The 27,515-nt window shown below is 41.6% G+C and overlaps 1 protein-coding gene and 1 long non-coding RNA gene across 11 annotated transcripts in view; one reads left to right on the plus strand and one right to left on the minus strand.

Moving 5' to 3' along the window:
* Window positions 1-27,427, minus strand: part of LOC133480354 (uncharacterized) — a 117,231-nt gene extending 89,804 nt beyond the window's left edge. Inside the window, exons 1-2 of one of the 2 annotated variants that reach the window (XR_009789245.1) lie at window positions 27,191-27,427; window positions 19,068-19,219 (exon numbers count right to left, since the gene is read on the minus strand). This is a non-coding gene — a long non-coding RNA (uncharacterized LOC133480354). Of the gene's footprint in view, window positions 1-19,057; window positions 19,220-27,190 lie in introns of both variants that reach the window. The other variant, XR_009789246.1, reaches the window with a different exon arrangement.
* ptprsa (protein tyrosine phosphatase receptor type Sa) overlaps window positions 1-27,515 on the plus strand; it is a 295,610-nt gene that overhangs the window by 47,843 nt on the left and 220,252 nt on the right. For all 9 annotated transcript variants that reach the window (XM_061778242.1, XM_061778230.1, XM_061778234.1 and 6 more), the window contains exon 2: window positions 21,582-21,671. The gene's annotated coding sequence lies outside the window, so the exon portion shown is untranslated. The remainder of the gene's footprint in view (window positions 1-21,581; window positions 21,672-27,515) is intronic.

A 27,515-nucleotide genomic window follows, 5' to 3' on the forward strand; every position in this document is an offset into this window, starting at 1 on the left:
TTCTGAAGACCGGGGTTAAAATCCCAGCCCCGCCTGTGTGGGGTTTGCATCTTCTCACCATGCCTGCGAGGGTTTTCTCCGGGTACTCCGGTTTCCTACCACATCCCAAAAACATGCGTGGTAGGTTGATTGAAGACTCTAAATTGCCCGTAGGTGTGAATGTGAGTGCGAATGGTTGTTTGTTTATATGTGCCTTGCGATTGGCTGGTGACCAGTTTAGGGTGTACCTCTTGCCCGAAGATAGCTGGGATAGGATCCAGCACGCCCACGACCGTAGTGATGATAAGCGGTACAAAAAATGAATGGATGGATAGTCTACGTATTTATTGTTAATAATTAAGCTCTTGAGATGGGTGATATTCATAATCCTGTAACTTTTGGTACGTTGTCTTAGTCTGTGAATGGATAAATTAATTTGGTGATGTTAATGAACTGTCGATTGTACATTTTGACTACACTGAATACTGACCAGAAGTAAAACATCCTCATGTGCCATGCTGATCCAGGAAATATGTTGAGTGAAAAACAAACAAACACAGCAGAAAATAAGTTGCAGAATGTCGAAGCAGCATGAAACAGTGTAGATTGTATATGATATACAGTAAACAAAATGTGATATTTAAATTGGTTTGAAAAGAGTGTAACATCACTTTTGCTCTTGACCCAAGACAGAAAATAAATAAAGTTTGGGTCACCATGATGTTGGAGCAAGTATGTTTTTATGTTTCTATTATCAATTATTGGCAGTTTAATACTATTCCCAAACTGCGTGTAATTTTTTTGACGCACCTAAGCTGAGTAAAGTTTGACATTTTAGTAACCTCAACTTGCACTGTAATTTTTGGCTTGTGTTAGACTGGCGATTGATTTACCCCCAAAAACAAATGTTCCCCCAAACCAGCCGAAAACAGCTGACCATTTTTCACCCTACGTATAACTCACAATGGCCATTCAGTCAGTCACCTTGAAGAAAGATAAGATTGTCTTTAAATTCAGTGTGTTTATTATAGACAACAATCTGGGGAGTTTCACTATTTTCATACATAATAGCCAATAATTTGCTCAACAATGAGACCCTTTCCCAAATCCATGGGGGAGACCAAGAACCACAACCATCCCTTTTAAGATTGGATATCACCCCTTTAAACCACACTGCTTCAAGTTGCACTGGGCACCCACCTAAATGGGCTTAAACATTTAATTGGGGAAGGAGAACAGTTATATCTTGAATTATTTTACAAGCAGAACTGCAAGGAGATGTATCAGAGTAGCATTTTTCTGTTCAGAACAAGGGGCTTGAAGGTAAACTCCTCTCACAGCCCACCTCACAATGAACTTTCTTGTCATGTTCACACAGGTAAAGCCAGTGCAGAAATAATTTCTTATCTGTGCTGTGCAACAATGTGAGGGCCTTGATAATTAATATAAGGTTTTGCTAAATCTGAACCCTTTCACATTTTACAAAAGTAAGTCTGATCGTGTCGCCCCTCACCTCATTTCTTTTTGGATTATTCCTCTGCTTGAAGGGTCACTGCGGTGATTAAGGTGGCGAGGAACACCTAGCACCCTAACTTCCGAGCACACAACAGTGCTGCAAGTGTGAAACAAAAGTGTTGTCACTCTTAATTACATGTGGCCCGATTTACATCACCAAGTGTGGCAGGTGTTTTGTCTACTCAAGCAGGGGCAACAAAAATGCATGCAGTAATTTATTCTAATCACTATCAAAGCTGCCACTTATCCACGGTGGTTGTTTGCGTGAGTGAAAGTAGGGTAAAGAGGGGATGGGTGGGGGCGTGAAGGCTACTGGTGGTGGCACGCTATCATGTAGTTCATCCTTAATGAGTGTGGATTAGCACGGATGATCCGGGTTTTGCAAAACCCCTGGTCCAGGCCTGTGCGTGTATCTAGGCGTGTGTGTTTATACATCATGATGCACACCAAAGTCAGTATGGAAATCTTTCCCAGAATTGGTCACCATTACGTATTGTGTCAGTTTTAGGGGACAGTGTTGTTTTAAAGCTAACGAAAGAGTTGCTCTTGTGTGAAGTGATATTTGTGTGTGAGTGTGCGTGATTATATATGTGTGTGCTGCCTGTCAATCATACACAGCACAATACCGCATCCTCCTCTCTCACAAACGAGCGCAAGAGCTGATTAATATTTCTCAGCAGTGATTTATTCATCAAATTAATTATTTGTGAGCCGTTGCCATTTGTGAGGGAATAGCAAAACCTGTTCCTTGGCCTTTTTTCAACAAAAATCAGCATCTCGGCAGGGAAATTATCTTGTCAAGATTTCTTCCAAATTACACTCTGCAGTGAGCCCCTGGTGTTTGCAGGGGATAGGGACCTAGCCCTACCATGAATAGCGTGAAAATCCGCCATTAATTAACGGCCATACAAATTTTTTTTTATTATCTATAGATTACAGATCTAATTGTATATAGATGCCACAAGATTGCCGGCACGGTTGGAGACTGGTTAGCACATCTGCCTCACAGTTCTGGGGACCGGGGTTCAAATCCCGGCCCCGCTGTGTGGAGTTTGCATGTTCTCCCCGTGCCTGGGTGGGTTCTCTCCGGGCACTCCGGTTTCCTCCCACATCCCCAAAACATGCGTGGTAGGTTAATTGAAAACTCTAAATTGCCCGTAGGTGTGAATGTGAGTGCGAATGGTTGTTTGTTTCTGTGCCCTGTGATTGGCTGGCGACCGGTTCAGGGTGTACCCCGCCTCCCGCCCGAAGATAGCTGGGATAGGCTCCGGCAGCCCGCAACCCTAGTGAGGATAAGCGGTAATGAAAATGGATGGATGGATGCCACAAGATTGTGGCCAATCACTTTTTTCTATTAGACAAATCTGGCCCGACTAAGTTCGGCCTGCCATTGGGCGGAATCCTTGTATTACCAAAACCACCACTTTTCAGGAAACCAAAAAAAAACAAAAAAAAAACAGCATGTTTGTTGAGCCATTGACATTTCAACACTTTAGATTGGTCAATACATACACACACGTCGGAATTGGCCAATAGTATAGATTTGTGAAACAATATGAACTTGTGATTTAGCACAGGTGCCTGGTACCAAGATACCACTAGATGGAACCAGTGTAATATTTTTATAGGAGACGTCGCTTTGGCCTGAGCACAATAATCACGAAGAGATGAGCTTTTCAGCAAATAACGGAGGATACAGTCCCAAAATAAATCTGCAAATTGGCAGATTTACAAATCCCAAATATGCTAGGCCTCACCGCACACACATTGTATTATGTGTCAGTGCTGAGGGCTCTTGTGCTACATTCTCACCGGAGCGAAACAAACTTTCGCCTTGCGTCCCTTGATCCCGGGAGTAATTATTAGGTCTGTAACGATACACCAAAGTCACTATTCGATAGGTATCACGATTTCTGACCCACAGTTCGATGCACGATTCGATTTTTTGAGTAGGGGGTAAAAAAAAAAAGAAAAGAAAAAAAGACGTGATAGCAAAACGACTGTTTATTTAGAAAACGTCATTATACATGAGTGTAAAAATAATAATAATAATACTAATAACAGACTCCGGTCTGTGCTGCAAACCAGAAATTAAAGAACTAAATATGTAAAAACTAAGAAACCTTTCTCTAACAAAATATCTACCGTTTAAAAAATAATAAGAACTAAAAGAGACTGGAGTTTAGGAAACAACATTGCTGTCTGTGCCACAAAGTTCAAGATTTAGTTAACACTATAGCAGACTTTGTAACTGTGCTGCAAAACAGAAATTAAATAACAAAATAGGTAAAAACAAAAGAAAACTTTTCTCTTACTGTCTCAAAGGAGTTGTGACAGCCCTGCGCTCTCTGTGCAGTCAGGTTAACAACAGTGTGCACAAAGTACACACTACACTACACTAAACTACACCACAGGTGTTGCGGCAGTGTTGCAAAAGGCATGTTATGGAATGAGCACATTCGTAGTGAGTTGCAATAAAGTACTGCTGCCACACAGTCGTAGTACCACATTATTGGACACAACATTTGGGACGAAGATGGACTTTGACTGACTTTGCACCGCTCGCTTCCCTCGTTCCTCTTCCTCCTCGGTGAGCAGATCAGACTAGCCGAGGCTAACGATGCACGGCTAACTGCTACAGTATGTTAATCCACAATTTGGGCAGCAGGGCCAGCGCATTTTCCGTACTCTGACCTGTGCAGATGTATAGGGACTGTGTCACCTTGTTGGCCGGCACTTCACTCCATAGACACTTGTAGGTAGTAAAAAATGAAAGTAAACTGTCAGGCGGATTACTTTCTGCCTGCGACAGCAAGACGGGTAAACTGGAAAAAGTAGTACCATGACAAGCAGTTGTTGGAGGAGGCTTGATGAAGAAATTGATCTTCAATCTAGGCTTACGTTTTATTAAAAACTTTTGAATAATAATATTAATTATATTAAGTTTGGAAGGATTGTGAGCTCATGTATGTAGCTATGTAGAATGGAGGACCACAGCTGAAAGGGCGTGCCGCACTTCTGCCATTTCAAAGACGACACAGCTTAGTGTATTTGAAGACCGCAATTTTCGGTTTCAATACAAAATCATTACAGGCTTAGTAATTATACACACTGAATGCGCATTCGCTTCATTTGTGCCACGTCGATATGCTCCTCCCACCTTGGTCCTCTTCAACAGGTCGTCGCAGGACTGTGAAAAATCCGGATTTTCCTCATCGAGATCATTTTTTTAAATTGTGTAAATTTTCCCCCAAAAAACAAAATCTTTGCATGGGGGTTAACGTAGTACTCTGTCGACATTGACATTGACAGTCTGTAATCGTGACCGTCATATTTACAGCATTGAAGACCGTATTACGGCAGGCAAGGTGCAAATCTTCCATCATTTATATATTATCGGTCAGCTCTTTCTACACATTTAAATTCATTGTATGCTATCAAGTTTTTATATTAATAAGTTTGCAGTATGTCGGTGTCACGGAGGGACACGGAGTATAGAGGGAGGATAGTGAGACCGACATTGTAAAGATGATAGAGGAAGATTGATAAGGATAACGGGATCAAGAATCCGTGGAAATGGCGCTGGCTGGAATTAAAATTCGGAAATGAATACCTTCATGAAAACATTAGAAAGATTAAAGAACCTGGGAAGGCATACTGCATCTTGTGTCATCAGGATATGAAGTATGGATCTGAAGAGAGAACGCGCTTGGTCGATCACATCAATGGAATGAAGCGCACACAGCTGGTTAAAACGAAGCAGTCAAATTATAGATTACCAGGTATTTTGCTATCACATTTCTATGAATTTGCTACGTACTTACTAACGTAGTTAACGTGAGTTGTTTAACTTGTTATATTGTTCATTTATTTTTTTATTTTTGTTTATATATATATATAAATGGGCGGCACGGTGGACGACTGGTTAGAGCGTCAGCCTAACAGTTCTGAGGATCAGGATTCAATCCCCGGCCCCGCCTGTGTGGAGTTTGCATGTTCTCCCCTTGCCTGCGTGGGTTTTCTCCGGGCACTCCGGTTTCCTCCCACATCCCAAAAACATGCATGAATTGGAGACTCTAAATTGGCCCTAGGTGTGCATGTCAGTGCGAATGGTTGTTTGTTTGTATGTGCCCTGCGATTGGCTGGCAACCAGTTCAGGGTGTACCCCGCCTCCTGCCCGATGATAGCTGGGATAGGCTCCAGCACGCCTGTGACCCTAGTGAGGAGAAGCAGCTCAGAAAATGGATGGATGGATATATATAGATGTGTGTGTGTGTGAGAGAGAGTGAGACCCCCCTCACCAATTGTTCCTCAGATTTTACTTTTTCCATTTCACAGCCCTGTTGTCGGCATACTCTCATACGACGATGGTGTGCTGTGAGCAGCCACGGCCAGCACGACAAGTCACCCCGGCTGGTTCCTTTGATTTTTTTTCTTTTTTTTTTCCCCCTTCCAATGTTTTACTTCCCATTCCAGCCCCACAACCAGCGACGAAGCGGTTGAGCGGCCACAGCGGCCAACAGGACATTCTGTCTCCCAGGCTGGCCCTTTGCTCACCATTCTCAAAGCTAATTGGCTGTCACGACACAATATGTGGCTTGTAGTTCAAAATTCCCAACCTGAGCGAAGAAGCACATTTTTGCATGCTTACCCCACTCGTGTCGTGTCAAATGCGTCGCCCGGCACGGATTCGTGCCTATTCAAGCTAACTGCATTGACTGTATATGTCACATTATGGTTCAATTTGCGTCCAATGTGAAAGCAGCATTATTGCTACTGCCCCGAGAGAGTTCAGTAGCATGTGACATTTTTAAGTATATAAACCCATGCTCGTATGCATTTCCACTTGCTTATGACCACTCATTTATTTGACATTCTTCTACTTGGACCTGGGACATACCCCCGAACCCCCCACCCCCACCCCATGAAATAATCCACAACAGTATTTACAGCACAATGAAAATCACATAGCCAGACAACAGATATAGTAGCAGTCATAAATATGTTCCCACAGAAATTATTCAGTTAATCCACTGTCCAGAGTCCAGACTTTACAACGCTCCAACCTCATTCACACACGCACGCACGCAGGCACGCACACAGGCATGCACACACACACACACACACACACACACACACGCACGCACGCACCACGCAGGCAGGCAGGCAGGCAGGCAGGCGGGGAGGCACACACGCGCACACACACACACACGCACGCACGCACACACACACATACATACATACATTGACAACTTCCCCACCCCCTAGCCAGTCAGGCTTGGGAACACAGCTGTGACCACCTCGGCGCCTTTCCAGCCCAATGTCACCACTGTGCCTTATCAGAGGACATTGAAGGGGGATTTAGCGCATCTATCCATTGCCTTTAAACCTCTGCACTTTAACAACAGCACACACGTTCAGTTTTATCCTATCCATCATATCATGAGCCATTAACACAAGAGACCTACAATAACGTTATTTATAGAGGCGTTAATATTATCGACCTGCATGCTGTCAGGTGAAGTGATTTACTTTGAGTTGCCAAAGGCAGCCATAAAAAGGTGACAGGTAGACTAATCGGATATCAGTCACAGTACGTCCATATGTATTCAACATTAAAAAGAAACACAAGTTAAAAATTCTGTCCAAGAACCATCATGTGTGGAAACAGGCATCATATACAATGGGTTACCTCATGGATTTTCAGCCTTGTGTTGCATGACAGTAATCATTGTTACCAATTCACATCAGTTTCATTAATGGTGTTACTCATAAAACTCTGTTTGTGGTCTGCCACATTGTATGTGACGCCGTACTAGAGATGAACCAGTATGGCGATTTCACAATGATGGTGACCAAAATTATCAAGGTTGTCAGTAAGATCACGTCATAACTAAAATAACAGTATATAGGCTATTATAAACCTCAATTCCAATGAAGTTGGGTTGTTGTGTAAAATGTAAATAAATAATAATTTATTTTCCGTACCGCTTATCCTCACTAGGGCCGCGGGCGTGCTGGAGCCTATCCCAGCTATCTTCGGGCAAGAGGCGGGGTACACCCTGAACTGGTTTCCAGCCAATTGCAGGGCACATATAAACAAACAACCATTCACACTCACATTTACACCTACGGGCAATTTAGAGTCTTCAATTAACTGAGCATGCATGTTTTACGGATGTGGGAGGAAACCAGAGTACCCGGAGAAAACCCACGCAGGCACGGGGAGAACATGCAAACTCCACACAGGCGAGGCCGGATTTGAACCCTGTACCTCATAACTGTGAGGTAGATGTGCTAACCTGTCGGCCATTGTGCCACCCACATCTCAAATTGTTTTTAGAAATCATGGACGTCGTGTCATCCCGGCCAAAGAGGAAAAGTACCATCCGGATTGTTATCAGCGCAAAGTTCAAAAGCCAGCATCTGTGACGGTATGGGGGTGTGTTAACGCTCATGCCATAGGTAACATCTGCAAACGCGCCATTAATGCTGATACAGGTACACACAGGTTTAGGAGCAACATACAGTATGCTGTCTTCCAAATTACAAGGCAATTCCAAGCCAGATTCTGTATGAGTTTCAACAGTGTGGCTTCATAATGAAAGACTGCAAGTACTAGACTGGTCTGCCAACAGTCCAGACCTGTCTCCTGTTGAAAATGTGTGGCACATTACGAAGCGCAAAATACAACAGGAGACCCCGGGCTGTTGAGCAACTGAAGTTGCACATCAAGCAAGAATGGCAAAGAATTCCACCTACAAAGATTCAATAATTTGTGTCTTCAGTTCCCAAATGCTTATAGAGTGTTATTAAAAGGAAATGTGATGTAACACAGTGGTAAACATGGCCCTGTCCTGTCTTTTTGGGTACGTGTTGCAGTCAACAAATTTAAAACAAGTGAATATTTGCTTAAAAAACAACAACAAAGTGTATCAGTTTGAGTATTAAATATCTTGTCTTTTTAGTGTATTCAATTGAATATAGGTTGAAAATGGTTTGCAAATCACTGTATTCTGTCTTTGCTTTACACAAAGTCCCATCTTTATTGTAATTTGGGTTTGTAAAATAAATCACAGATACGTGCACATGAAGCACTGTTGCACATTTATTTTGAATACAAAAAATATAAAATAAGCAAGCATATGTAGCTATTTTTTGCACAATAGAAATTATGAACAGTTGACATATGGAGGCTGAAAAACTGTACAAAAAGAGAATACACATTTTTCTTATCAGTTCACCGTTCTTTCTCAAGAAAATATTTTTTTTCTCTCAAACAATTCGGCAGCTCAAAAAATTACCTCCAAAATACATCCAATAATCATCACCAACCATACACCAATTTCTCTCAATCGAAAAAATTGGGTGAAGTCCGGCAGCCCCACCTACATGGCGCTTTAACACGTCCCTATTGAAGGACCAGGATTTTGATTCTTTCGTGAGGAAGGAATGGGAGTTTTTGAAATTCAACGACTCCCCAACCATATCCCCATATCTGCTGTGGGAAACTGGGAAAGCTGTATTGAGAGGTAAAATCATATCATACTCTTCGTACAAGAAAAAAACAAGAATAAAAATTAGAAAATGGAATTGAGGATGGCGGCACGGTGGCCGACTGGTTAGAGCCTCAGCCTCACAGTTCTGAGGACCCGGGTTCAATCCCCGGCCCCGCCTGTGTGGAGTTTGCATGTTCTCCCCGTGCCTGCGTAGGTTTTCTCCGGGCACTCCGGTTTCCTCCCACATCCCAAAAACATGCATTAATTGGAGACTCTAAATTGCCCATAGGTGTGACTGTGAGTGTGAATGGTTGTTTGTTTCTCTGTGCCCTGCGATTGGCTGGCAACCAGTTCAGGGTGTACCCCGCCTCCTGCCCGATGACAGCTGGGATAGGCTCCAGCACGCCCGCGACCCTAGTGAGGAGAAGCGGCTCAGAAAATGGATGGATGGATGGAATTGAGGATAAAAATTAAACACCTCACATCACAGAAGAATATGCAATTAATCCGAAAGATACGCTGAGAAATCAACTTCAAAAGGCAAAACATCAATTAGATCTTATCTTATCAAATAGAACATTTTTTCTACAACAACAGTTAAGATACACTAACTTTGAGTACAATAATAAATCAGGACAAATTATTGCGAACCAACAATAAAGAAAAGTCATTAATTACAGCCATTCAAGATTCAAACAGCAACTGTACACAGTCACCGCGAGAAATAAATGAACTATTTTACAATTACTATAGCAGCTTATACACATCTTCGAACAACCCAGACCAAAAAGAAATTGAAACTTTTATTGAGGATCTAAACATTCCTCAATTAAATTAAAGACAGCCTTGATGTTCCTTCAACCATCACAGAATTACATAATGCATTAAAAAATATCCAATCAGGACGAGCGCCTGGCCCGGACGGAATCTCTGTTGAATTCATTAAACATTTCTGGCCAATACTAGTGCCCCTATTTTTCAGAACAGTCAAGGAGATAAACGATAAAGGTCAAATAAGTAGCCATATGACTACAGCTTCAATTAAATTATTACTAAAGTCAGGTAAAGACTCCCCTCTCCCGGCTAATTATCGGCCCTTATCACTGATTATTGTAGATGTCAAGATTATCTCGAAAGCCCTCGCAGCGAGACTTGAAAAGGTACTCCCGTCGATAATCCACGATGACCAGACAGCCTTCTTTAAAGGTAGAAGTTCCACAAATAATGTCAGACATCTGTTAAATTTAATAAGCATGTCACAGCGTAAAAATCTAAATGCATTCATCATGTCACTTGACGCAGAGAAGGCTTTCGATAAAGTTAACTGGGCTTTACTGTTTGCAGTACTTCGCAAATTTGGCTGTGGAGACTCATTTATACATTGGATAGCAATGTAATACAACTCGCCGAAAGCAACAGTCACCACAAATAGGATTACTTCACAAAGTTTTACTTTACAAAGAGGAACCAGACAAGAATGTCCACTCTCACCAATGCTAATTGCAATATTCATCAAACCTCTTGCTGCCGCTATACGTCAGAATGCTAATATTAAAGGTATCTGCTCGCTACTGACAGAACACAAAATCAATCTGTATCCTGATGATATTGTTCTTTATTTACAGGAACCCAAGTCTTCTCTTCAGGCAGTCTTCAATCTCACTGAAATATTTTCACAAATATCAGATTACTCTATCAACTGGACAAAATCAACAATACTCCCAATCATAGCAAACTCATGGACTCCTGCAGATCAAATCCCAGATTACCCCATTCCTAGAGGAAACCTTAAGTATTTAGGTATTAATATTTCGCCAAAATTTACAGAGCTAACCAATCTAAATTACACACCACTTCTGGAAAAACTCTCAGATGACTTAAGACGCTGGAATAACTTGCCTATATCAGTTCTGGCAAGAATAGCCACAATCAAAAGTAAAACCTTATCTCAAATAAATTATTTATTCTCAATGATTCCATTTAAGACCACATTTAAATGGTTTCAAACGTTAGCTTCTGCTGTACTAAATTTTAATTCTAAAAATAAGAAAAATACAATTAGTCTATCCACTCTTCAGAAAAGTAAACAGGAGGGAGGCCTAAATGCTCCCAACTTTAAACACTATTATTTAGCTAACCAATTACAATACCTCATCAAATGGTTGCACCACAATGAGGAGTATTATTCTTGACTAGAATTGGAACAAATAGACTGCAACAACATCAAACTCCCAAAACTCCCATTTATTTCCACAAGCCTTAAACACCAGAAATGCTTCAAGAATCCAATAATCGCATCCACCTTAACGGCTTGGTGGAAAAGTTTAGAATCTACAGGATCTCAATTAGCTCCCAATATACTCTCCCCAATCTGGCATAATCCAGATTTCAAAATTAATAATATACCCCTTCATTTTAACACATGGGAACAACAATTGACCACCTACAACAACTATTTAACAATGTTTTTAGGACACGTGATGAACTGTTCCAAGAATTCCAAATAACAGGCGGAAACTTTCTTCAATACAATGAATTAAAAGCAGCAATAAAAAAAAGAATACCAACACTCCAGAGTACCCTCGAACTGCCGGAGTTTGTCAAATAAATAGTGAAGATTCTTCCTCAAAGTAAAACAAATCTCTCAAAAGTTTAAAAACTAATTTCATGCACTAAATCAATGCACTTACCAATCACTAAATGGGAAGAAGACATTTCCATGTCCGCTGGCCGTAACTACTGGATACAGATATGTAACAATACATTTAGAATGACAAAAAACACAAATTTACATCTTATACAATATCAAGTACTCCATTGAACACACTTTACTCAGTACACTATGCATAAAATGGGCTTCTCTCCATCTGATATATGCGCGCAATGCACCAAAAATACCCCAGACACCTACTTTAATGCTACATGGGAATGCACACCAGTTCAATGCTTTTGGTCTTCAGTTACACAGAAACTCTCTTATATTTTGAATTTCAGGATTCCACTATCCCCAAGATTGTGCATACTTGGCGATTTAAGCATAATCGACCTCCCTGATATATATTCACAATCATTACTTGTCGCGTTAGCTACTGCTAAGAAAACAATTCTATTAAACTGGAAAAACAAACAAGTTATTAACATCAATCACTGGCTAAATCTCATCATAAAACATATTGCGTTGGAAAAAATATCAGCAGAACGAAAAAATCAATTGACCTCCTGGCGAGCATTGATGGTGTGATTGTGACTCGCCCATGTTCCGTGGGTGCTGGGGTGGTACTTTTTTCATCTTGTTTACAATTAGTGCTTTGTCTTTTGTCTTCGTCTCTCACTCCCCTCTCGAAACTTTGTTCTGTTCGACTGATCAACTCTGATTCTCAATAAATATAAATTATAATACTAAGAAACCACAGCGGCATCTTAAAAAACTCCACTGTGACACAGTAAAACTGTTCCGGCATAAAAGGGAAACATCCTCCATTCTGCTTAAATTTTTTTTTAAAAATAAAAATTATGAACAGCATCAATCAAAATGGATTCCACATGTATTCAAGATGAGGAGTTTCAAAAGTTTTGTTTGCTGTTGGGTCATACACTGGTTGGAATGAAATACAAGACTGGATGAAATACAAGAACTAATCTAGAGATTTATCAAAACTATGAAGGGTAAACTGTTTCATGCCTACATTGGACACATGGAATTTAAGCACTCCTCAGGGAATGTACTGTTAAGCACTTTGGATTAGTTTGAAAGGATTAGAACCAGGGTACAAGTACACACCCAATGAAATGCAGTTCTCGCTTCTAACCAGAAGTGCAAATGTGGAAATACTGTATTTACAGATGTGCAGAGTTGTGGGAACTATAGAGGCATTAAATTGATTAGCTATGCAATGAAGTTATGGGAAAGATTAGTGGAGGTTAGACTCAGGACAGAGGTTTTCATTTGTGAGCAACAGTATGGTTTCATGCCTAGGAAGAGTCCCACTGATGCATTATTTGCCTTGAGGGTGTTGATGTACAGATAATGTCAGAAGGAGCTACATTGTGTCTTTGTAGATCTAGATAAAGCCAATGACAAGAGTATCCAGCGATAAACTGTGGAACTGTGCGGAAGTCTAGAGTGGCAGAGAAGTATGTTCGAATAATGCAGGACATGTATGAGGGCAATGAACAGTGGTGAGGTGTGCTGTAGGTGTGACAGAGGAGTTAAAGGTGGAGGAGGGAATGCATCAGGGCTCAACTCTGAGCCAACTCCTCTTTGCTGTGGTGATGGATAGACTAAGTGGAGATAGCGACAGGGAGAAGAGATAGCGAGGGTGGAGGACTTTAAATACTTGGGGTCAACAGTCCAGAGCAATGATGAGTGTGGTGAGGAGGTGAAGAAACTGGTCCAAGCAGGTTGGAACAGGTGGAGAAAGGTGTCAGGTGTGTTATGTGACATAAGAGTCACTGCTTGGATGAAGGGCAAAGTTTATAAGACAGTGGAGAGGCCAGCCATGATGTACGGATTACAGACAGTGGCACTGAAGAGACAACAGGAAGCACAGCTGGAGGTGGCGGAAATGAAGATGTTTTGGTTCTCTCTAGGAGTGACCAGGTTGGATAGGATTAGAAATGAGCTCATCAGAGGGAGAGCCAAGGTTAGATGTTTGGAGACAAAGGTAGAGAGATGGCTTTGATGGTTTGTACATGTCCGAAGGAGCGATAGAATTGGTAGAAGGATGATAAGGATGGAGTTGCCAGGCAAGAGAGCTCGAGGAAGACCAAAGAGAAGGTTGATAGATGTATTGAGACATGAGGGCAGTTGGTGTTAGAGAGGGGGATGCAGAAGAAAGGCTTGCGTGGAAAAGGATGACGCGCTGCGGCAACACCTAACGGGACAAGCCCAAAGGAATTGAAGAAAAAGACAGGTCTAATTAAAGCAGTGATTACAGTGCTCACTGCTTAAAGCACTCAGGGTCTATATAGACTATATAAGCATATTTACAAGTAATTCAGTGGCACGCTATCATCAATAGATATACCGTAGGTGTTATAGACCCGATCGACAGTATAACTACAATAGATTATTTATAAAGACAAGTTGGATGTGCATTTCTTTCTCAAAATGGAGGAAGAGCAGGGGAGACTAACCAGCAATCCACCTATCATGATGCGTTTTACAATAAAAACGCTTGTATTGAGACTGTGACTTAACACTTGTTGGTTACAACCAAAGTGCGTTGCTCTTTTTGTTACGTGTTGAAAAAAATGAGGACAAGCAAGGTTGGACATTTGTAGTCTGATATGGGTCAGAATGTAGCCTGGAGTATTTTAAAATACATTTGAACGGAGGAGGTTATTAGCAAGTGAATATCTATTTTTTGCTCAATCCAAAAGGACCTTGACTGGTACCTCACCTCACAGTTGTTTTTTTTTTTTTTTTTAATTCAGAAAGCAATAACCATGTGGTCTAATTTCTATTTTTTTATTCTCACGTGTGCCTTTTTCAGCATCAAGCTGATGCTGTTAACCTGTGTAGTCTAGTGTATGTGAACATGGAAAGATTTTCCTCTCAAGGAAGCCATATCAGGAGAGCACTTCTGTTCGGAGGGTAATGTGTGCACACTCTTGACACATTTATATACTAATATAATGTGTGTATTAGTGTGCATACATGTGCATGCAACAGAGATGCTGCCAAACACATACAGTATATCCTTCATAAGTGAATCAGTTGATTTGAAATTGCACCACCACTTTTCCTTTCGGCTTGTTCCTTTAGGGGTCGCCACAGCGCGTCATCCTTTTCCATGTAAGCCGATCTCCTACATCCTCCTCTCGAACACTAACTGCCCTCATGTCTTCCCTCATGACATCCATCAACCTTCTCTTTGGTCTTCCTCTAGCTCTCTTGCCTGGCAGCTCCATCCTCATCATCCTTCTACCAATATACTCACTATTTCTCATCTGGACGTGTCCAAACCATCGAAGTCTGCTAACTTTGTTTTTTATTTTTATTTTTAGTTTTTGTCCTGTTCGGCTGTTAGGTCAAGCAGAATGGAAAATCTGTATCCCTTTCATGCCGGAACAGTTTTACTGTGTCACAGTGGAGTTTTTAAGCTTCCGCTGTGGTATTATAATTGAGGTTTATTGAGAATCAGACTTGATCAGTCAAACAGAATAAAGTTTCTAGAAGGGAGAGAAAAACAAAGACAAAAGACAAAGCACTAATTGTAAACAGGATGAGAGAAGTAAATCATTACATTATCTACAACAATGAAACATTAAATATGAGTGTTGCATGGGGCTGTAGTGCTAGTGACAGGACTAGATAGAACAGGACAAGGACAGGAGAAGAAGCATGCAGGACAAGGGTCGTGAACCCGACTGTGCAACTGAAGCGTGGTCTCATTAATTATGTGAATTCTAAAAGTCTACAGGACGAGAATATAAGTAAGGGGATACACACGCGATTTGCATATTCATGAGTTATTTGTCGCAGTAAGTACGTGACCACACACCCAGTAAAAGCGTCCTAGGGGTCTGTGTCTGCGGATACAAGCAGGTGAATAGATACCGTTTTACATGCACAAAGACTGACAGAAGTGTCCTGTAATTGCTGTGGCCGCACCGCGGCGGCTGAGGACCCCACCCAATCAATTGAGGGGCGGGATTAGTCCCAGTGGTCCATCCGAGAGCAGCCGGCGGACGGCACACGTCCCACACCGAGGGACCCAGTGCGGTCCGCCGGCCCCACGGAGGCGCCCCGACAACTGGGATGCAGGGACCCAATGCCACCCCCCCAGCCAACCCCCCCTTCACCCCCAGGAGAGCAAGACGCCCCAACCCCCTCGACCCGCAGGGCCCGCAATGCAGCCAGTCCCTGCCCAGCCCGAAGGCGGGAGAGTGTCCCTTGTTTGTTGGAAAGGAGGGCGGATAGGGGCACCCCCCGACAAGGAAACGATAAGGGAGGTGGGGGGATCAAGTAGCAGCCACGGGCCATGAGAGGTCAGCCCCAACACCAAGCAGTCATCCAGCCCGGGGGGCCCGGCTTCAGGAGCTGCTCTCTCTAACTTTGTGTCCAAAACATCGAACCTTGGCTGTCCATCTGATGAGCTCATTTCTAATTTTATCCAACCTGGTCACTCCAAGAGCAAACCTCTACATCTTCATTTCCGCCACCTCCAGCTCTGCTTCCTGTTGTCTCTTCAGTGCCACTGTCTCTAATCCATACATCATCCACTACCCCTCTCATTCATCCACCACCACTCTCATTCATGCACATATATTCTGTTTTACTTCGGCTAATCTTCATTCCTCTGCTTTCCAGTGCATGCCTCCAACTTTCTAACTGTTCCTCCACCTGCTCTCTGCTTTCACTGCAGATCACAATGTCATCTGCAAACATCTTGGTCCACGGGGATTCCGGTCTAACCTCATCTGTCAGCCTATCCTTCTTACTGTTGCTCGCAAATACTCACTTCTGTCCTGAGTGTCGCCTCCACTACTCTTTCCCATAACTTAATTGTGTGGCTCATCAACTTTATTCCTCTATAATTCCCACAGCTCTGCACATCACCCCTGTTCTTAAAAATGGGCACCAGCACACTTTTACTCCATTCCTCAGGCATCTTCTCACGCGCTAGAATTCAATTGAACAAGCTGGTCAAAAACTACACAGCCACCTCCCCTAGATGCTTCCATACCTCCACAGGAATGTCATCGGGACCAACTGCCTTTCCATGAGTCATCCTCTTTAATGCTTTTCTAACTTCCCCCTTACTAATCATTGCCACTTCCTGGTCCACCACACTTACCTCTTCTACTCTCCCTTCTCTCTCATTTTCCTCATTCATCAACTCCTCAAAGTATTCTTTCCATCTAGCAAGCACACTGCTGGCACCAGTCAACATATTTCCATCTCTATCCTTAATCACCCTAACCTGCTGCACATCCTTCCCGTCTCTATCCCTCTGTCTGGCCAACCTGTATAGATCCTTTTCTCCTTCTTTAGTGTCCAACCTGGCATACATGTCATCATATGCCTCTTGTTTGGCCTTTGCCACCTCTACCTTTGCCCTATGTTGCATCTCGATGCATTGCTTTCGCCTCTCCTCGGTCCTCTCAGTGTCCCACTTCTTCTTAGCTAACCTTTTTCCTTGTATGATTTCCTGTACTGTGAGGTTCCACCACCAAGTATCATTCTCTCTTTTCCTGCCAGAAGATACACCAAGTAGTCTCCTGCCTGCCTCTCTGATCACCTTGGTTGTTGTGGTCCAGTCTTCTGGAAGCTCATCCTGTCCACAGAGAGCCTGTCTCACGTCTTCCCGAAAAACTGCACAACACTCATCCTGTCTAAGCTTCCACCACATGGTTCTCTGCTCTGCCTTTGTCTTCCTAATCTTCCTCCCCAAACCCAGAGTCATCTTATACACCACCAACCCTAACCAGCACACCATACCAATTGATATTTGAGTATTTGGCCAAATGACTATTAGGCATTCAGGCGAGTACAACAAAAGTGATTAAATCATGAAGAAAAAAAGATCACCCTTGTCACCCTTTTCCACATCATCGAAACTACTCGACTGTTCAATGCAACACAATTCCTGAATTTGAAATTCTAAAATCTAACACTCTGGACCAAGGCAAATGGAGCTGAGCCAAGCAGTGTGCGCAGTGTAACAGCATCATCAGAAGAGTGTTGACATTTCAGATGTACTGTAAATGTACCATATTTAAAGACCTGTTGTCAGTTTTTCCAGAAATGTTCTGATTGTGTCTTCCTTTTTTATGATTTGCCTTTTTATGAATCTAAATTGGCGGCACGGTGGCCGACTGGTTAGAGCGTCAGCCTCACAGTTCTGAGGTGCGGGGTTCAAACCCCGTCCCCGCCTGTGTGGAGTTTGCATGTTCTCCCCGTGCCTGCATGGGTTTTCTCCGGGCACTCCGGTTTCCTCCCACATCCCAAAAACATGCATTAATTGGAGACTCTAAATTGCCCGTAGGCATGACTGTGAGTGCGAATGGTTGTTTGTTTCGATGTGCCCTGCGATTGGCTGGCAACCAGTTCAGGGTGTACCCTGCCTCCTGCCCGATGACAGCTGGGATAGGCTCCAGCACGCCCGCGACCCTAGTGAGGAGAAGCGGCTCAGAAAATGGATGGATGGATGGATGAATCTAAATTGTATATGGCTGCTGTTGGAATGGAAGTACAATACGTGTTTTCAAGGCCAGTTCTGGCAGTGAATGTAAATACTGTACTACTATTTCATACGTATTAATTGGTTGTTTGGCTACATACATGTATCTATGTTCCAAAGTGAATGCAGAGAGTGGGATTTTTTATTAGACATCATCAATATGCTCAATGAAAGCAACTGTACCCCCCTATATTGTCCTGTATGTGGTCATGTTGCTGAAAAGAAGAATGCATATACTCATCTCTGGGCACGCATTTCATTTCCCAATTTGCCCTGCACCATGATGCTCGGCCATCTGTCACAGCAAGGTGACTAAACGCAAAGCCAATATGTTGCAGGGTCATGAGAAAACAAATCGCTGTCCACACGAATGGACCAAGTTACACCCACCCCCAAATCCACAGCAAGAACTGAGAGTCTTTGAGAGACTTTGAGCTGTGTGATCCCACCTGGATGCTATTGTTGCGATGCCAGGATACGTTCCTGTTTTCTCCCATGTTGATTTAGAATGACTTTTAGCTTCCGTGCTATTCTGCTAACCCGTCATTGTAGCTGATTAATGGAGACTTTCCTTGCCAAGGGAGTGTCTCATGCACCGGAGGAAGCGGTAGTGTGACAGCGTGTGTGCAGTGAATAAATGCTGTACATTAAAAAAATTCCCCTGCACTTGTCTTAGCATCCAAGCATGTGGAAGGATAGCAGATAATTTTTTTCCTCCCTCTCACACACTTGAGTTTATGTGTACATATAGCCACGCATGTATTTACTTTTTTGATGGTTCTCACACCAAGTTTCCCAATATTTCCCCCCCTTGTACTTTTGTAATTGTTCCCCACACACACACACACACACACACACACACACACACTCACTCACCTGTACCTACCCTCTACTGGCCTGCAGTCAGTGCACCAGAGGATTGCTTTCTAGCCAGGCTGTTGGTTGATGTTGATTGGCCAGCAAGCACCAACCTGACCCCTGTGGCCCATTAGAATGTTGACCAATGAGGTAATGATGCCCACTGAGGATGCTGAGAGACTGTGTACACCCAAAAATAGAAAGGGTGGAAAAGTCAATAACTAACTTCCAGAAAACAGCAGCAATTATTTTTATTGTAGTTGAAAATAAACATTTTCAGGGTGTGCCAGTCATTTTATTTTCGTATTTTTTTTATTCATATCTGAGCTATTGCTGATACTGATATAATAATGTGTATTAATGAATTAGTGTAAATAGGAATAAAGATCTGTTTTATTATTATTATTATTATTTATAATAATAATGACCTGTAAAAACTAAGCTTCCTTTTTAATATTTTCTTTTTTTTCAGGGTGAAAACAGAAACTCACAAGAAACCAGGTGCCCCCAGTTTAATTTGCACCCATTGGGCCTGACAGTCCCTTGCATGGCAGCAGTCGCCCATTGGTGTATGAATGTGTACGTGTATGGGTGAATGTGAGGCTTTGTCAAGCGCTTTGGGCACCGTATGTTATAATGCGGTATATAAGTGCACTCCATTTACCATTTACCAGTCTTGTTCTGCTATGAAGCTGAATGTGTAGCTTTGCTCAGTGCTTAGGCAGACCTATTCTAATGGGATTGAGGGCCGTGGGCCACTCCAAAATCCTGAAAAAACCTACCGCTGTGGCCCTATCACCTTCAACAGAAAACTGTGATGTACAGTGGATATAAAAATCTTCCCCCCGTTCAATTGCCAGGCTTTTCTGATCTAAAAAAAAATAAGACCAAGTTATATAATTTCAAAACTTCCCACCATTAACATGATCTATAAGCTGTGCAACTCAATAGGAGTTACAAGAGTGCTGGCACATTATCTCAGTTCTGTATTTTTAGTTTCCATCTCTAAAAGATGCATTTTTAATTGAGATATACAAGTTATACATCATATTAAGGATGGAAAAGGTTTTTGAAATTTTTTTTGGGGTTATTTTTTTTTTTTATCACAAAAACATGGCATTTAAACAGCGGTTTTAGACTTCATTATATTCACTTTAGCAGTTTTTTCAAAATAAAAATAAATAAATTATTGCTTGATGGAATGGTTATGTTTGATAAGGTCACAGAATTTCAAAGTGGCTATTGCGTTCATCCGTTCTGGAAGCGGCACATGGAGGAGAAAGTTTGGACACCCCTGGCCTAGGACATACTGTATAGTGTAGCATGTAGTTGGCATTTTTCTCTCTCTGAAACCTCAAATAATTGTATTTCAAATGATGTCATATATTTTGAACACCCTTACTTATGTCTGCAATTTCAGTTGCTTGTTTTTTTCTTTGTTAGTAGGGTTTTGCAAAAATTACTAAACTGATTCAGGTCAAGTTCAGAGAAATAAACTATAAAGGGTACAGGTACTGATCCAAAGGGCTTAGCTCTACTGAGTACCATTTGTAGTTCCACTCAACTTACGTTAGATATAGTCACACTTTCTTAAGAATCAAGAATTTAATTGCTTCATGCAACATCGCTATGTCCCAATTCAGGGTCTGAACCCAGGATCAAGCCAACAAGAGCTACAAAACTGGAAATGGGAGCAAATTAATACCCGAAAGACTTCCTGTGTCTTGAAAAGAACTTAGCATCTGAAAGTCAGCATCATACAAGAATGAAAGGTTTTTATATGCAAGCTCATGTAATGCTCTGTGGAAAAATAAGACCATATCATGGCCGCTGATATGAAACTTATATGAATGTAGAAGACTCAGCATTCATATTACTCAAACATGCCCCTGTTGAGCATTCCATAAATGATATTCATATCAGTATCCTGGAGGAAACTCATCATGGATGAGCTTCACTGACTTCACTTGAGATAACCTTCCTTTGGTTTCTATGAAGTCTCCGTGGGTGGAGACAAGGACAACCAAACATCCAGACCTGAGGGTATCACTTTAAAATACAAAAAGGCTTGATGGGTGGTTTTTACATTTGTTACTTTTTTGGTTTGCATATCTAAGTCCTGTAACACAAAACAAATAAGAAAATATTGTTGAATAAGGTATTGACCACATTTAAACATACACAACAAATGTGCACGAGCTGACAGTAAATTGATATTTTCAGACCTGGCTCATTAGCGATGTGAAAGAGAAAATGATCAAAAAAGAAAAAAAAGCCCAGAAGGATTTCATGTAGATTTGCTCTGCAATACTCTCAAGCAATCAGCGGCAAGCCTCCTTTTTGCCTGAGAACTGCCGTCCTATGGTCACAAAGGGCAAGGAGAGAGAATGAGAGATAAACTCATCTCAGCATTTGTCGACTTCCCTCCACCCACCACCTACCACTTGAAGAAGCATTTCATTTACTAGTCCCTTTCATTAATGTTTCTCTTTCATTTTCCCTGTTTTCCCCCTCTCCCTCTCCCGCTTTCTTAACTTTAAAGGTACGCGTGATTAACAAGAAGAAGAAGTAGAAGAAGCTGCCGGAGTAGCTGAAGATATGATGTTAAAGAGGTTTTGAAAACAAGCCAGTGGTAAGTGGAGCATTTATGCACAGTTCGCCTCCATTTTAGGGGTGAGATTTTCTTCCCCAGAGGGAATATAATATCCTGCAAAAAAATGAAGCGCTCTTAGGAGCACATCTCGCGGGTCTATTTTTTATTTTTATTTTTTTTAAATAATAATATAATGTAATAAATTTTTGTTAGTATTTCTTGTTCTTTAAACCATTCAATCCCTGTTTATAAATCGGCACTGGCCACAGTGTAGGATAATCCTATTTGGAGTTTTATGATCCCGTTACAATAGTGTGAGAGCCATGTGACTTTGATTTTAGGAAGAATTATAATTTTATTTAAAAAAGCCACACCCAGTAGGCTTTTTGAATGATTGATGGACTGATGGAGCCTACAACACCATTATATAAAATTAGAAAAATAGAATTACATTTTAATTCCACAGTTGAATCACTGCTCTGTATTAAATACAAAATATATAATTGAAAGACAGAAACAGTGCCATCTTCTGGATATATTTCTCCCCTGCCTCTATTGATGTTATCTTTTTTAATTCTGCATCTTGGACTTGGAAATACTAATTAAACATGATGTGTTTTGTGGAATTTTGTTTTAAAAAGGGGGGTTTGTACCAAAATATTGCATTTTCAGAGCAGAATATACATCACATTGCACTTGACCATAATTGCAATTTCCACAACCCATGTCAAGTTTTATTGAAAAGGTTTTTTTCCCCAGATTTAGGTATGACAAACTGTCATCTTTGTCAAAATGTATATTCTGAGCCTGTCCATCCATATTGACAGGTGAGCCAAACTAAGCACGCACTATCATCTATAGTACCTGTCACTGCAGAATGGCATTGAGGGGCTCTGCCTGCACTATACGCTATTCTGTCATCCAATATTCCACATTGGTGGTCTTTAGAGAGGAAGGCTTTCACATTTTAGTATAGAATAGCAACAGAGTTTCTACAAAGCTAGCTACTTTTTGCTTTGTCAATTTCATTTAAATCTCTGTTCCACACAAGAGTTAAATTCCATTGAAATTTAAAAGCAACCCTTAATATTTAAAGATATTTTACCAAACAAAATGACAGTAGTGTAACTAAAATGCTATTTTGTGGCCATTCGCAATTAATCACTCAATTATGTTACCTCATTAATTTACATCACAGTAACAACAATGAAAAATTTCAATCAAGAATATCTAAAACCACAGACTAAAATATAAATGTTTTAAAAAAGTCTGATAGAAGCACAATATTATTCTGCAGTGAAAATAGGTTTCAAGACTTTATATATATTATACGTTGTACATTGTTTATCCTGCTGATGTATAACAGCAGAACAATCATTTCTTAGTTGGGTTGGGAAACACACTACAGTTTGCATGGTAAATACTAGATAGTAGTTTTATTTAGAGTGGAATTATCTTCTATGGATTACGCTACTGCTCTTAATGATGATATGGCGATGAGGTAAGCAGGGAACTGCTTACCTCATCGCCATATCATCGCTTGATTGTAAGCGCTGTTGGCAGAGCTTAGCGCATGCACGAATTTTAGACGAGGTGGAGGGAATGTGTGTCAAAGCAGATGCAGGGCTAACCATCACTTCTCTATGTGCCTCTCATCTCCGCCCAGCTAGAGGCTACCAGCCTCATATTAAGTGGACCCACTATATTGGAATCTCCTACAATTTACTCCTCAAAATTTGCATCTACCGCCGAACGCCTTTGAGGAGTATGAAGTTCCTGAAGTAGTTTCAAAGTTTTGAGTTAGACCCACCGTCATATCTTGCAGATATTGAAGCACCTTGAAAATAGGACCCCTGTTTAGCATAAAACCATTAACTCTGGTAGTATATTGTGTTTTTTATTTGGATTTGCTTTTCCCCAACAATTATAAAATAAGGACCAGCCTCAACAACATGTGTTAAAAAAAGATGAGAAGAATAATATACGTAAGTCACTTGTCACACTACAACTTTTTGTAGTATTTGGGATGTAATATTGTCTCTATGGTGCCTCAATAAACATGTGAAATATGAATTAAAATTGTCCACGCATTCCTGAGTTCCACACGCTTTTTCTGCCCCAAGGCCTGAAATCAGGTCCGCCTAACTCTCTGCTCCGGAGCCAGAGAGTTTGCATTTAGCCTTTGTCACTCATCATAACAGTTACAGTAAGAGTTGTATTGTATGTTTGGCTGTTATAGTGGTTAGCCTATGTTTACATAAAATTAATGTACTGCACTAAATTCATTATTATTACGTAATAATAATAGGATGTAGTAGTTTATAAACTTGTTATAAATGTTTTACAAAGATTTTTTTTTTTTTACCCAAACAAACCAAGGTTTTGTCTTTGACTTTCCCAGTACACAAAAAAACATTGGTGCATTGATAAGGTATACATTTAAAAATCAAAGTCTTCCAATTCTCCATCCGTTTCCTATACCGCTTATCCTCACTAGAGTCGTGGGCGTGCTGGAGCCTATCCCAGCTATCTTCGTGTGAGAGGCGGGGTACACCCTGAACTGGTCGCCAGCCAATCGCAGGGCACATATAAACAAACAACAACTCACACTCACATTCACACCTACGGGCAATTTTAGAGTTTTCAATTAACCTTCCATGCATGTTTTTGGGATGCGGGAGGAAACCAGAGTACCTAGAGAAAACCCATGCAGGCACGGGGAGAACATGCAAACTCCACACAGGCGGGGCCGGAATTTGAACCCCGGTCCTCAGAACTGTGAGGCAGATGTACTAACCAGTCGTCCACCGTGCCGGTCTTCCAATTATGTGGGCACCTTATATTACTGCCTTTGAGGTGTTTGACTGCCTCCAGACAAAAATTTAAGTGTGAGCCTTGTAATGTGCAAATATTGCTGGGAGGTGCTGTGGTCACTAATGATAAATTGTTTGCAATGCATGTCAAAAAAATTTGCCAAATTCCCGACACCTCTTCCTGAAACCAGGACAACATGTTGTAGAGCTGCTTTTACTGCTTATCATTTAGCCTCCAGTGGGGAAGCTTTAGTGGGGCACAGATGAGGGATGTTTAGATTACACTTTGCTGGCTGATTTATTGTGCACTTTTTGCTGTGCTTTAAGAGGGAGGAAAACATGTAAGTGGATCAGAGTTCAGTGACTATAATGTTTGATATTGTTTATCCCAACTGGTGAGTTGGCTCTAACTAAGGCAATTTGGGTCAGTTGGCTGATGTATCACTCTGCCTCAAAGGGGCACTGCTGGGGGTTTTATGGGGACCTTTTTATTTTAGGATTACAACATCAAATCAAGTTAAACATGCACTAAAACTGAGGGCAATTGCCTAATGTTTTGTGGCTGTATTTTGTTTGCATGTTACGGTTTTCCCCCAGGGTTACTACACCTTAGCTCTTGGGGATGCATGTGCCTTAATTGCACGTACTGTATCTCTTTAAGCTTTTAGCAAATTGGTATGGACTTTGCGTTTGAATGAACAAGCAATGGCAACCACTGGCTGAGCTTTAAAGACAGTTTATAAGGAAAAGGGAACATTTAACTCTCGAGTGGGTTCCAAGATGTTAGCAGCACAATTAAACAAAGGTCTGCTAATCTTTACAGCTGGCATCCAGAGACACTATGTTCTCACAGAACACTACTATCTGCTGGTTAATGTGCCTTGTGAGCTTCTATCAGCCTCATCGTAACACTGGCGTCACTGCACACTACACCCGTGCAACGCTCATTATGTAGAGAAATGTAGTGTCCTTGCTGGGGGGACTCTTGGAAAAACTGCTCTGCAAAAATTTAGGAGGTACTATGTATATGAGTTTACTCTTCATTTTGGTGGACCACAGAGCCGATTTGCAGTACTTACCCAAGTGTTCAATCAGTTAAAGTTAAGACTTTTTCATCCACGATGACAAGCAGTTGGTGTGCATGTGTGCAGTGTTTCTCTACTTAAGCACCATTGCAAACTACCGCCGTGGCTTGAATATCTCAGCGTTTTAGTTTTCGTTTGTGCATTTTTACAACTTTGTCAAAAAGGTTTAGGAGAAAAATGTTTTATTAATAATATTTCATTTTAGTGTACATTTAAATTGAGAGTTGAGGTACACCTCCAACAGTTCCAGTCAATTGCAGGGGTGTACCATTTGCAGTTGTACACAATGGTTCACTTGTGTCAGCTCAAGCTAGACACACTGCAGTCCACTGATTGGTTGAAAGAGAATTTTTACTTGAATGTTACATTATTTGTTTGTTATTATGGAATATTTAAGAATGGAAGTGAAATAAAACAAATGTGGATTATGCCAGAGACTAGAATTGACACTGTTTGTGTTGCCAGTTGACAGATATTGTCAGCACACACAGTAACATTGCTCTTCATGAATTCATTGGGGATTTTCACACTGTCTCACTGCAATAATGTTGCACTAATTATGTTGCTGATTGCCATTCTGGAAACACAAGCGGTGGTGGGAGCATAAACTTGACAAACCAACCATAACATGACAAACCAAAGTGTACAACAACAACCATACTAATAATGTTCTGCTCATGTAATACAGACAGACAACCATTCACATTTACCCATATAAGTCTTCAGTTAACCTAACATGGTTTGTGGACTGTGAGAGGAAGCCAGAATGCGACCCTAACGTCACCAAGGTCCCAGCCCAGGATCAGAACAGCGACCTTCATGCTGTGAGATGACAGAGCAAACCACTGGTTCACTGTGTTGGCTGCTTGGAAATCCTCCAGCTTATTTTTCATTAAGTCAGCAGAACTCAACTGCTTCATCAATTCAGACGTGTTACACTGAATGTGAAGTCATCTTTGCATGACATTTCACACCACTATGGAGACCTTTAGAAATTCAGCAACTTTGCAGTTTTAAGTCCCCCAAGTAGCCAGCCATATAGGCTGTGAAACTCAAGGGAAGCCGGTAGATGAAAATAAACAAACTTTTATGGTTCCTAACACAAATGGCAGGGATATGTATATATTAAGGGTAGGGTGTGGAAATACTATCTTTGGGTCTATTAATGTAGCCAGTGCCATGTTCCCTCAGGCCGTCGGACTTAATCCAGAGGAATGAGCGTGAATGAGACTGTGGCTCGAGCTTGCCATACCTACTTAAGTTCCGGTTGAGAGCACAATGCTGTGTGGGCGAATCTATTCTGTCCTGGGCAGGGCATAGCATAAACATTGCCCAGGGAACACAGGCAGACAAGCAGGCAGGCATGCAGGCAGTCAAGCAGACAAGAGCAAAACTATAAGGATGGTTGCCTTGAATTTCCTTTCTACCTCCGCTCTACTTTGCAAGGCCCCAGAGCAAAAATAAATAACTAAATAAAGAAAATATCATGAATTGAACAAACATTATGTGGAAATTACCAGCTGTACAGGTAGCTCCTTTTTTTACAGGGCTTCACTCAAGTATGTACTGTTATCTATCCACGGACTCCTTACTATAACACACATTCAATCACAAAGGGAATCCTCCCCAATCCATCCAATGGAGCAGAGCAATGACTTACCTGCTCTCTTTCTGTCTTTTAAGTGTTCTTGGTTTATTCCATGCCACACTGGAGCTTTGACCCCCTGACCCTCCATGTAAACAGAGCACCACTCTTCCTCTTTGCACTACCCTGCTGCCACCCCCCTCAGTACTTCCCTACTACCAAATAAGGCTGTCTGAGAAGCAGCAAGTCGGTCAGCCAAGCCAGTGAGGAGGCCATTAGAGAGGTTGGTAGAAAACCACCTCTGGCATCACTCATCAGTATCAGCCTCAGCTGCCTCTCTGCGGTGTGGAAATGCACGTGCAACCAAGCCATGCATGCGCACGTGTACTTGCTCAAAGGC

The sequence above is a fragment of the Phyllopteryx taeniolatus genome, chromosome 7 (genome assembly GCF_024500385.1).
Source record: "Phyllopteryx taeniolatus isolate TA_2022b chromosome 7, UOR_Ptae_1.2, whole genome shotgun sequence".
Taxonomy (NCBI): domain Eukaryota; kingdom Metazoa; phylum Chordata; class Actinopteri; order Syngnathiformes; family Syngnathidae; genus Phyllopteryx; species Phyllopteryx taeniolatus.